General features: G+C 43.0%; 1 protein-coding gene across 3 annotated transcripts in view; it reads right to left on the bottom strand.

Moving 5' to 3' along the window:
* LOC132891492 (interleukin-1 receptor type 1) overlaps positions 1 to 12,086 on the bottom strand; it is a 57,871-nt gene that overhangs the window by 35,168 nt on the left and 10,617 nt on the right. The window lies entirely within an intron of this gene.

Genomic DNA, 12,086 nt, shown 5'->3' with positions numbered 1-12,086 from the left:
CAGATACTGAAAGCAAAAGTTTCTTTTTTTGCCACTCACAGATATGTAATATTGGATCATTTTCCTCAATAAATAAATGACCAAGTATAATATTTCTGTCTCATTTGTTTAACTGGGTTCTCTTTATCTACTTTTAGGACTTGTGTGAAAATCTGTTGATATTTTAGGTCATATTTATACAGAAATATAAAAAATTCTAAAGGGTTCACAAACTTTCAAGCACAAACTTTCAAGTGTATACACACACACACACACACACACACACATATATATATATATATATATATATATATATATATATATATATATATATATATATATATATTACATGTATATATACACACTTTTAAAACTGATTTGAGTGTTAGACTGAGCTCAGCCACTTGGATTCATTGTATATTATCTTGATGGTGGAGAAGAGCAGTGACTGAATTTCACAATACTGTGACATAAAAAAAAAAAACATTTGAATCAACACAATTGTGTCATTCCACTCTCAGAAAACGCCCGATTCTTTGTAATCATATCTACGAAGAGCTGGATTGGTTTTCATTTCAACCAAGTGGAAGCTACTGTACACCCAATTCTTTCTAATTAATGATTTTCAATGAAAATCAGTTGTGAATCCCATTTGGTTGGGAATATTTGACTGATTGCTTGCTTGCCTGATTGACTGACTGATAAGATTGGACACCTCTGTACTAAAATGTGTCATTTGAATCTTTAAAACTTAAGGCCCGTGTACAAAATTAGCTCTTGAGGACCTGCTGTACCTGACTGATACATTACATTCCCTTTCCTTGATACCACTCAGTGACTACTCAAGTGAAGTTTTTGGAGTCGGTGTAAGTGTGATTTAACAGTATTAAATGCAAAAACATTTAAAAAAGCATAGTGCAAGATTTAAAAATATATATTTTAAAATCTATTTTAAAAATACTTATATAGTATATATACTGTTACTTTTTTTTGTTATTGGACTTGATCATGTTGAAGATCTTATCCTGACAGAAGTTGTTCACATTAAAAAAAAAAAATTAGATTGTATAAAATTGTAAACATTCAATATCCATAATACTTCAATATGTCTATAAAATCTGAAATAGTTATTTCAGTTATTTCTTATCATGCTATCTGTTATCACCCAGATGAAGATGGGTTCCCTTTTGAGTCTGGTTCCTCTCAAAGTTTCTTTCTCATGTTGTCTCAAGGAGTTTTTCTTTGCCACTGTCACCTCAGGCTTGATCATTAGGGATAAATTTATAAATTTATATGTCTAAAATTGACAGTGGAATTTATATATTTCTTTAAAGCTACTTTGTAATAATGTATATTATTAAAAGTGCTATACAAATAAAATTGACTTGACAAAATAATTGGGAAAAAAAACAAATTTATTCTAAAGCTCCTCACTATTTATCTTTTTTCAGGCAATGACTTGATAAAGTTTATTCATTCAGGTGAACTGAAGAAAAGAGGAGAAAGTGAAAACAGTGGTTAACACATCCTTTAGCATGTTATCATATTACTGAAATGTGTGTATGCTGACACCAGTTTCTTGTATATCCTGTAAAGTTTTCTTTATTCTAGTGTACTGTTGAAGTCAAGTTTCCATCAATCAACAGTTTCAACAAAACTTCAACAAAACAAACTTCATGTTAGAACTATAATGAATTTCCTAGTTTCACAGTTGTACTTTGTGACTATGTAGGACACAGTTATAAGTCACACTTTACACTGCGGACTTTAGATACAATACAACTAACTGTCATCTACAGAAGTTCTCTGATGACTCTGCTATTGTGGGCTATATCCTAGATGGCGATGATGGCGAGTACATAGAACTGACAAGGAACTTTGTGGACTGGTGCCAACGTAACTCCCTCCAGATCAATACAAGTAAAACCAAGGAACTGGTGGTGGATTTCTGCAGGACAAGGTTCTCTTCACCTACCCCAGTGAACATTCAGGGAAAGGACATTGAGATTGTTAGGAGCTACAAGTACCTGGGTGTTCATCTGAACAATAAACTGGACTTGACCGATCACACACACGCCCTGTACAAGAAAGGCCAGAGCAGACTCCACCTGCTGAGGAGGCTCAGGGCCTTTGGAGTTCAGGGTTCACTTCTGAACTCTTTTTATGACTCTGTGGTGGCATCAGCCATATTCTATGGATTTGTCTGTTGGGGAAGCAGTATCACAACAGCAGAGAGGAAAAAACTTAACAAACTGATTAGGAAGGCAGGATCTGTCCTGGGCTGTGCACTGGACTCAGTGGACATAGTGGGGGAGAGGAGGATGTTGGCCAAGTTGTCATCCTTAATGGCGAACACCTCCCATCCACTGCAGAAGACAGTAGCAGCACTGGGCAGCTCCTTCAGTGACCAGCTCCTCCATCTGTGGTGTGTTAAGGAGAGATATAGCAGCTCCTTCCTCCCTACTGCTGTGAGACTGTACAACCGGCACCTCACCAAGCACAGCACCAGTCACTTCTCACAATAATGAACAATACTGTCCAGATCACTTCTACATCCATAGAAACCTCTCTGAACGTATACTGTGTGCACTGACTATCAGCATCAGTACTTTACAGTGAACTGCTAGCTACACATGGTTAAAATGGCTCTTGTGCAATATACCTATTTACTTGTGCAATACTACCTGGGTAATACTGGTGATAACACCTGTGCAATGCTTACACGTGGAATACCACCTTTGTAATACACTTATGTTAACTATATTCTGCAAACCTGTTAATTTCTGCAAATTTGTTAATTTTTTATCTCTAAATTTGTAGTTTATATCCTTTTTTATATACTTAATACTTTTGCACTACTCCTTCACTGCCTTATCTTTTTCTCTTTATATACAAAGAAAAGGCAGTTGTATATAAAGTTGTATATAAAATTTTGTCTCTTTATATACAAAATGCTGTTGTATTTTGCTGCTGTAACAATGTAAATTTCTCTTGTGGGATAATAAAAGGCTATCTTATCTCATCTTATAGAACCGAGTTATTTATAAACACGCTATCTGTTATCACCCAAATGAGGATGGGTTCCCTTTTGACTCTGGTTCATCTTGCGGTTTCTTCCTCATATCATCTGAGGGAGTTTTTCCTTGCCACCATCTCCACAGGCTTGCTCATTGGGGATAAATTAGGGGATAAATTAGTTTATGTTTAAAGTCTTTAATTTTCTGTAAAGCTGCTTTGTGACAATGTCTGTTGTTAAAAGCGCTATACAAATAAACTTGACTCTCTTACTTTGTATCTTCTTCTCCTTTTTGTTTTTTATTATTATTATTATGGTGGTGGTGCAGTGGTTAGCACTGTCGCCTCACAGTAAGAAGGTACTGGGTTCAAGCCCAGTGGCTGGCAGGGGCCTTTCTGCATGGAGTTTGCATGTACTCCCTGTGTCTGCGTGGGTTTCCTCCGGGTGCTCCGGTTTCCCCCACAGTCCAAAGACATGCAGTTAGGCTAATTGGTGGCTCTAAATTGACTGTAGGTGTGAATGGCTGCTTGTCTTTATGTCTCAGCCCTGCGATGATCTGGAGACTTATTCAGAGTGTACCCCACCTCTTGCCCATAGTCAGCTGGGATAGGCTCCAGCTTACCCACGACCCTGAACAGGATAAGCAGTTCTGGATAATGGATTAATTATTATTATTATTATTATTATTATTAATAATAGTAGTAGTAGTATAAAACATATCAGTCATCTTGTTGTACATTGCTCTGGATAAAAGTGTCTGCTAAATATCTGTAATGTAATGTAATCCTTTTCTGGTATTAAACAGGAAAATGTGTCAAGAACAAACTGAAGGAGTGTAATTAAATTGAATCTAATCTATCTGAAGAAATGTAAAGAATTAAATTCAGATGATTAACCCAGAATAATAAACAATAAGTATGAGGAAATGAACAGGGGTGGGTTTCCCAATAACATTGCACTTTAGGGCTAAAGAGAGAGTTTAACGATGCTCTTAAGCAATGAATGTTGTCTCTGTATGTGATTTTCCCGAACTCACTCATAAGAAGGTGTCTTAAGAGCAACTTAGCTAAGAGCTTCTTTGCAACATGTGTCCTCGCTAAAGGCTAGGTAGTTGCTAAAGGTGTTCATACTGTAGTTATTAAAGGCATTAGTAGTTGCTAAATCCAATCAAAGAGGTCACATAGCATTTGTTTTTAACCAAAGAACAATGAAATATAAAGTGTTATGTTAAAATATTGTATTTTCATTAAGCATTACATATATAATGTGGTTATTAATAATTGAAACTATTTCACATTTTTGGACAATAAAATTTTTATTCCAAGCATTCAAGTAAATGAACAAATGTTTATATGAAACAATGAGCAAATAATAAGCTAAATAATTAAGTAAATGTTTTACTTGTGCCCACTCATTTCATTGTTACCCAATCAAAAGCTTAATGTCCCTTAGAAATTGGTATGCAGCTGAGTGGTATTTGGTGTATGAAGGAGGTACAGTATCTATCCCATCACCTGCCCAGACAGTAATGCCTCCCCACCCCCATGACCCTGCTGCCGCCTCATCATCTGGACTCTTTTGGCTGATCACTTCCTAGACTACAGATAGTCAGAGTCCAGCTGAACGAGAGTGTCAGTGTAGCCGGGAGCTGCTCAACATTGAAAAGGAGCAGCTCCAGTTGCTCCGAGACCTGCATGACTGAAGGGAGTGGCACCATCAAGAGTGGATGAGCCTTAAACAGGTAAATCTTGAACTGCTGGTTAGACAAGTGGAACTTCAAAGTGGATTTTGTTAGGACTTGGACTGTTTTGGCCTCTAGAGGCCGCTGTTATTTCCTTTTCGTGTCATGTTTATTTTGGCCTCTAGAGGCCGCCACTGTTCCTGTGTTTTGTGTTTTTGTTAATTGCCTGTTTGTCCTGATTATCTTCACCTGTGTCCTTAATTAGTTTGTGTATTTATACCCCTGAGTTCAGTCCTCTTGTGCTGTTATGTTTATCTCCAGTTTCCTCTATACCGTGTTCTTTGTTTTGCACTTTGCTTTTCTTTTGGATTTAGTAGTGACTGTGTTTTGTGGATCTTCTGAGCTTTTGCATTTTTGCCTTTTTCTTTTTGAACTTTTGGATTATACTCTTTGTTTTTTTGTTTTGCCCTGGATTGTATATAGTATACATAGTATAAATAAACCTTTTGATACTTTTTCTACTTCCGCCTCACGCCTCTGCATTTGAGTCATCCCCCTGGTGGCCTAGTGGGGGTTTGCTGGATCATCACACCAACGAACCAGGTTCGAATCCCAGCAAAACCCTAACAGGATTTGTTGGAGTGCAGCTATAATTATTTCATCTTGTCATGCTCTGCCCCGGACATCCACTCCGGAGATTATGGATCTCTCATGCCAGCGCCGATCCGGAACCAGGACAGGAATTTCTTCTCTCCTGAACTCACTACCTGGATTTTACTGCTGCCTATTTAAAGGCCGTTCTCAGACTCTGACTTTGCTAGAATGTCTCGTTTGCTTCTCTAGCCCTGTGCCTCTCTTGCTTCTCATGGTTTTTCTCTCTAGCGACTTTCTTGTTCATGGTTTTTGCATGAGCATTCTTCTGGTTCATGGTTTTTTGCACTAAGGGTTATTTCTTGTTCATGGTTTTTGCACTAGCATTCTTCTGGTTCATGGTTTTTTGCACAAAGGGTTATTTCTGGTTCATGGTTTTTTGCACAAAGGGTTATTTCTGGTTCATGGTTTCTTGCACTAAGGGTCTTTCCTTGTTCATGTTTTTTTGCACTAGCATTTTTGTCTTTGCCTGTTTCATGTTTTTGTCAAGTTGTTTGTCTCATTTTTTCTGGACTATTTTTGCCATTTGTTTTTTGTCCTGTTTGTTTACCTTTTTGCCACGCCCTTTCTTCCCTGAATTAAATCACATTATTTATTGGATTACTATCTGTGTTCTGCTCTTGGATTCTAACTTCACCACACCTCCATCAATCCTAACAGTACATTCTGGCCAACATGGATCCAGCGGAACTCACCCATCTGAGAACGGCCATCCAGCAGCAAGGGACTCTCCTCGGGACCCACCAACAAGCCCTACAACAAATTACCCAGAACCTCGCCACCCTGTCCAATGCACTCAACCTTCTCACCATGCAGATGCAGCACTGTCAAGCTGTGCCTACCCCTGCCCAGCCGTCTCCTACTTCAACTCCTGCCACCGCCTTTCTCCACGAACCAAGACTTCCAGCACCTCAGCCCTACAATGGAGAACCAGGTACTTGCGGATTGTTTTTGTCTCAATGTTCATTGACCCTAGAGCTGCAACCTCTGGCCTTCCCCATGCTCCCAGGTAGCATATACAATAACGCTCCTCACCGGCAAGGCCAGAGAGTGAGGAACAGCGGTCTGGGATGCCAATGCACCCTTTTGTTCTAGTTTCAAGGATTTCTCCGAGGAGATAAGGCAAACTTTCAACTGCTCTCTGTCCAGCCGGGAGGTGGCCAGAGAGCTCATGGAGCTGCAGCAGGGGTCCCGGTCTACCTGGGATTACGCCATCGAGTTCTGGACATTGGTGGCTTTGTGCGGTTGGAATGAGAGCGCCCAATTCGACACGTTCCTGCATGGCTTCTCCGACACCATCAAGGACGAATTGGTATCGCGGGAACTGCCGTCAGACCTCTCCAGCCTCATAGACCTCACCAACCACATCGACGCTCAGATCCACCAATGGAGGAGAGAGAAGAACCACCCCAGCTTCACTTCCTCTCCACCTCCCACCGCGTCTGTCGAACCCATGCAGGTAGACCAGGTTCGGGTGTCAGCGGAGGAACGACATCGCCGGCAGAGCACGGGGCCTGCTTCTACTGCGGTCAGCTGGGACACATCTGCTGAGCCTGCCCACTAAAAGGACGAGCTCGCCAGTGAATCAAGGGGCCCTGGTGGGCAATACTCAGAACCAGTCTCCAGCTAATCGTCCACTACTTCCTGTCATCATTATCCGTGACAACCAGCATCACCACCTCCAGGCCCTCATCGACTCAGGGGCAGACAGGAACCTGATCTGCTCTGCCAACGCCAAGCATCTGGGAATCCCGCTACTTGCTCTTGACGTCCCTCTCACTGTCCTGACACTCAATGGCACCGGCTTGACCAGCATCACCCACCTTACCGCCCCACTCACCCTAAGGATTTCTGGTAACCACTCAGAAACCATCCAGCTTCATATCATGAACAACCCCCATGTACCCAAACCATGGTTACCATGGTTAACACAGCACAACCCCCACCTGAACTGGGCTGACAACACCATCCTAGGCTGGAGCCAGTCCTGCCTAGCTTCCTGTCTGAACTCCGCCCTGCCTCCCGCCAAACCACCGCAGACTTCAGCCAGTGAGTTCCCCGACCTCTCTCACATGCCTTTGGAATATCTGGATCCCAAACTCGTTTTCAGCAAGACCCGAGCAGTGTCCCTCCCTCCTCACAGATCCTATGACTGTGGAATCGACCTCCTACCCAGGACAGCACCACCCAAAGGATGACTCTACTCTCTCTCTCCCATTGAAAGGCAAGCCATGGAGAAGTACATCTCCAAATCTTTGGCAGCTGGGATCATCCGCCCTTCCTCCTCCCCAGCAGGGGCAGGATTCTTCTTTGTGTAAAAGAAGGACAAGTCGCTCTGCCCCTGCATTGATTATCGGGGTCTCAATGCCATCACGGTCAAGAACCGCTACTCACTACCACTCATGACCACAGCCTTTGAACTACTCCATGGAGCCAAGGTATTTACCAAGCTAGATCTATGCAATGCATATCATCTCATCAGGATCAGGGGGGGGGATGAGTGGAAGACGGCCTTTAACACCACCACTGGTCACTACGAGTACCTCGTGATCCCTTCTGGCCTGACCAATGCGCCTGCAGTCTTCCAGGCACTCGTTAACAATGTCTTAAGGGACTTCCTAAACATCTTCATTTTTATGTACCTGGATGACATCCTGATCTTCTCCCGCTCCCTGGAGGAACATCGGGGTCACGTCCGGCAGGTCTTCCAACACCTGCTAGAGAACAAGTTGTTCGTCAAAGCAGAAAAGAGCGAATTTCACCAGAGCTCTGTCTCATTTCTGGGATTCATCATCTCCCCAGCAAGGATCTAGATGGACCCCCTCAAGCTTGAGGCAGTTGCTGATTGGCCCACCCCATCCTTGCAATGAGAGCTCCAGCGTTTCCTGGGGTTCGCCAATTTCTACAGGCGCTTCATCCGTGACTTCAGCACGGTGGCCGGACCTCTCACGGTGTTGACCTCAATCAGGACCCTGTTCAAGTGGGGGGAGGAAGCAGAGAAAGCTTTCTCCATGCTCAAGCGCAGGTTCACCACAGCACCCATTCTCACCCTACCCAATCCGGCCAAACAGTCCATTGTGGAGGTCGACGCTTCCAAGTCGGGGGTCAGAGCCATCCTCTCCCAGAGGGCCAGTGATGATAAGGTCCACCCCTGCTCCTTCTCTCGCCGGCTGTCCCCTGCCTAACAAAACTACGGCATCGGCGACAGAGAGCTGTTGGCCATCAAGCTCGCTTTGGAGAAGTGGAGGCACTGGCTCGAGAGGTTGGATCTCCCCTTCCTTGTCTGGACTGACCACAAGAATTTAGAATACCTCAAGTCTGCCAAACATCTCAATTCACGACAAGCCTGATGGTCTCTCTACTTCTCCCACTTCCGTTTCACACTCTCCTACCACCCAGGCTCCAAGAACGGCAAACTCGATGCCCTGTCCAGGATATTCTCTTCCCACCAGGAGGAGTCTAGAATGCCTGAAATCATCATGCTGTCTGGTGGGAGCCGCCCTACTTGAGGTAGAGACGGTAGTGCAGAAGGCCCTGGAGCAGGACCCCGGAGAGGGTAACTCAAGCAACACACCACTAAACCATCTGTTTGTTCCCTGTTCTGTGCGAACCCAGGTGCTGCAGTGGGGTCATGGTTCCAGGTTGGCTCGTCACCTGGGTGCTGCTCGAACCCTGGCACTTATCCAACAACACTTCTGGTGGCCATCCATCAAGGAAGACGTCCAGGAGTTTGTGGCAGCCTGTGACGCATGTGCCCGGAACAAGACAGCCAATCGATCCCCTGCCGGCTTGCTAGGGCCCCTCCCAACTCCTCGACCCTGGTCTCACATCGCCCTGGACTACATCACAGGACTCCTCAACTCAGGTGGCAACACATGCATCCTCACAGTTATCGACTGTTTCTCCAAGACAGTCCATTTCATCCCTCTGCCCAAGCTTCCCACTGCTAAAGAAACTGCTGAATTACTCATACTCCATATTTTCCGCATACACGGACTCCCCACTGACATTGTCTCCGACCGGGGTCCTCAGTTCACTGCACAGTTCTGGAGGGCCTTCTGCAAACTCACTGGGGCCTCTTGTAGTCCCTCCTCAGGTTTCCATCCCCAAACCAATGGCCAGGCGGAATGGGCGAATCAAGATTTGGAGGTGGCACTCAGGTGTATGGCATCCAGGGATGCCGGTTCTTGGAGTAAGTACTTACCTTGGGTCGAATACGCTCATAACACTCTTCCTTCATCAGCCACAGGTCTCTCACCCTTCCAGTGCTCCCTAGGTTACCAACCACCACTCTTCCCCAACCAAGAGGAGGAGGTCGCCGTACCCTCAGCCCAGATCTTCATACGCCGCTGCAGGAGGACATGGGCATTGGCCGGGAGAAAACTCATTCGCTCCGCCCTAGCTTCCAAGAGGCAGGCCGACAAATGCCGCTTTAAGGCGCCCACTTACCAAGTGGGGCAACGAGTTATGCTATCCACATGCCATCTGCCACTCAGAACTGTCTCCCGCAAGCTGGTTCCCAGGTACCTAGGACCCTTCCTCATCAAAAAGTTAATCAACCCATGTTCCGTCAGACTGGCACTACCACTCACCATGTGACGCATCCACTCCAAGTTCCACCTACCACAGCTTAATCACCCTGGATACTGCATCAGCATTATACCCATATGTATTTACAGTGGCATGCAAAAGTTTGAGCACCCTTACTGAAAATGTCTGTTACTGTGAATAGTTAAGTGAGCAGAAGATGAACTGATCACCAAAAGGCATAAAGGTAAAAACAATACATTTCTTTTCAACGTTTTCGGCAAGATTTGTGTATTATTTTTGTTATTATTATGATGCAGATTTCAAAGCTGTATAAATTCTCTGACTCCTCAAACTTGTCCCTAAAATCAACAGCGATGGGCTCCTCTAAGCAACTCCCTCACCTTCTGAATAATAAAATAATTGATGCTCACAAAGCAGGAGAAGGCTACAAGAACATAGCAAAGTGTTTTCAGGTAGCTGTTTCCTCAGATTGTAATGTTATTAAGAAATGGAAGTTAACAGAAATAGTGGAGATCAAGGTGAGGTCTGGAAGATGAAGAAAACTTTTTTGAAAGAACTGCTCATTGGATTGCTAGAAAGGCAAATAAAAACCCCTGTTTGACTGCAAAAGACCTTCAGAAAGATTTAACAGACCCTGGAGTGGTGGTGCACTGTTCTACTATGCAGCAACACCTGAACAAATATGACCTTCATGGGAGAGTCATCAGAAGAAAACCTTCCTGCATCCTAGCCACAAAATTCAGCATCTGAAGTTTGCAAATGAACATCTAAATAAGCCTGATGCATTTTGGAAACAAGTCCTGTAGACTGATGAAATCAAAATAGAACTTTTTGGCCACAATGTGCAAAGGTATGTTTGGAGAAAAAAGGGTGCCAAATTCCAGGGAAAGAACACCTCTCCAAGTCTGAAGCATGGGTGTGGATTGATCATGTTTTGGGGTTGTGTTGCAGCCAGTGGCACAGGGCACATTTCATTGGTTGAGGGAACCATGGATTTGAATAAATACCAGCAAATTCTGGAAGCAAACATCACACCATCTGTAAAAAAGTTGAAGTTAAAAAGAGGATGGGTCCTATAATAAGACGATGATCCAAAACACACCTCAAAATCTACAATGGAATACCTTGAGGCACAAGCTGAAGGTTGTGCCATGGCCCTCACAGTCCCCTGACCAAAACATCATTGAAAATCTGTGGATATATCTCAAAAGAACAGTGCATGCAAGACAGCCCAAGAAACTTGTAGAACTGAAAGCCTTTTGCAAGGACAAATGTGTGAAAACCCCCCAGGTTAGAACTGAAAGATTATTAGCTGGCTACAAAAAGTGTTTGCAGGCTGTGATACTTGCCAAAGGGGGTGTTACTAGGTACTAACCATGCAGGGTGCCCAAACTTTTGCTTCGGGCCCTTTTCCTTTTTTGTCATTTTAAAAATATAAAAGATGAAAATAAAAAATTGAATAATTTTTTTTTTTGCTTAAAATATAAAGGGAATGAGTCATCTTTATGCCTTTTGGAGATCATTTCATCTTCAACTTGCTTAACTGTTCACAGTAATAGCAATTTTGACCAGGGGTGCCCAAACTTTTGCATACCACTGTACACTTCATATCTTTGCACAACCCTGTAATATCATACATATATAAAACAGGTGCAGAATTTTGTCCCATTTATGATATTAAATGAGAATCACTTGCCTAGTAATGGAGTTAAATTTGATTAAAATGTGGCAATATCAATGTGACATTACGAGATCATACAGAATTCCATAACATATTGAAATATATTCATCATGTTTTGTGTATATTTATTTAACCATTAACTCGATATACTTGCAATGTACAAGAAAAATAATTGAACACCGGCAGCAGATTCAACACCAGGCTCCACCCAGTGATTGTGAGAGTCCCTCAGAGGTACATGTGCATTCTGTGTATTTGGCTGTGAGGAGACGCACTTTGCTGTGAAAGAGTGATCCAAGTCCGTCCAGGTTAAGAGTGAACTAAAGTCCTACTTTGGCTACAATATTGTTTGGGAAAACCACATTACACTGTAAAAAAAAGGCCGTAGAAATTATGGCAAATAGCTGTCAAATTACAACAGCTGAAGGCTGTATAATGTAAAATAGTATATCACCGTAGTAAATACAGTAAATTATTGTAAACATATGTGACACTCCATAACTTTAAATTCTACTGTTTTAATATGT

Source organism: Neoarius graeffei, chromosome 9 (assembly GCF_027579695.1).
Source record: "Neoarius graeffei isolate fNeoGra1 chromosome 9, fNeoGra1.pri, whole genome shotgun sequence".
Lineage (NCBI taxonomy): Eukaryota > Metazoa > Chordata > Actinopteri > Siluriformes > Ariidae > Neoarius > Neoarius graeffei.
The sequence above is the reverse complement of the archived record's forward strand: the minus strand, read 5'-3'. Positions and strand labels throughout refer to the sequence as shown.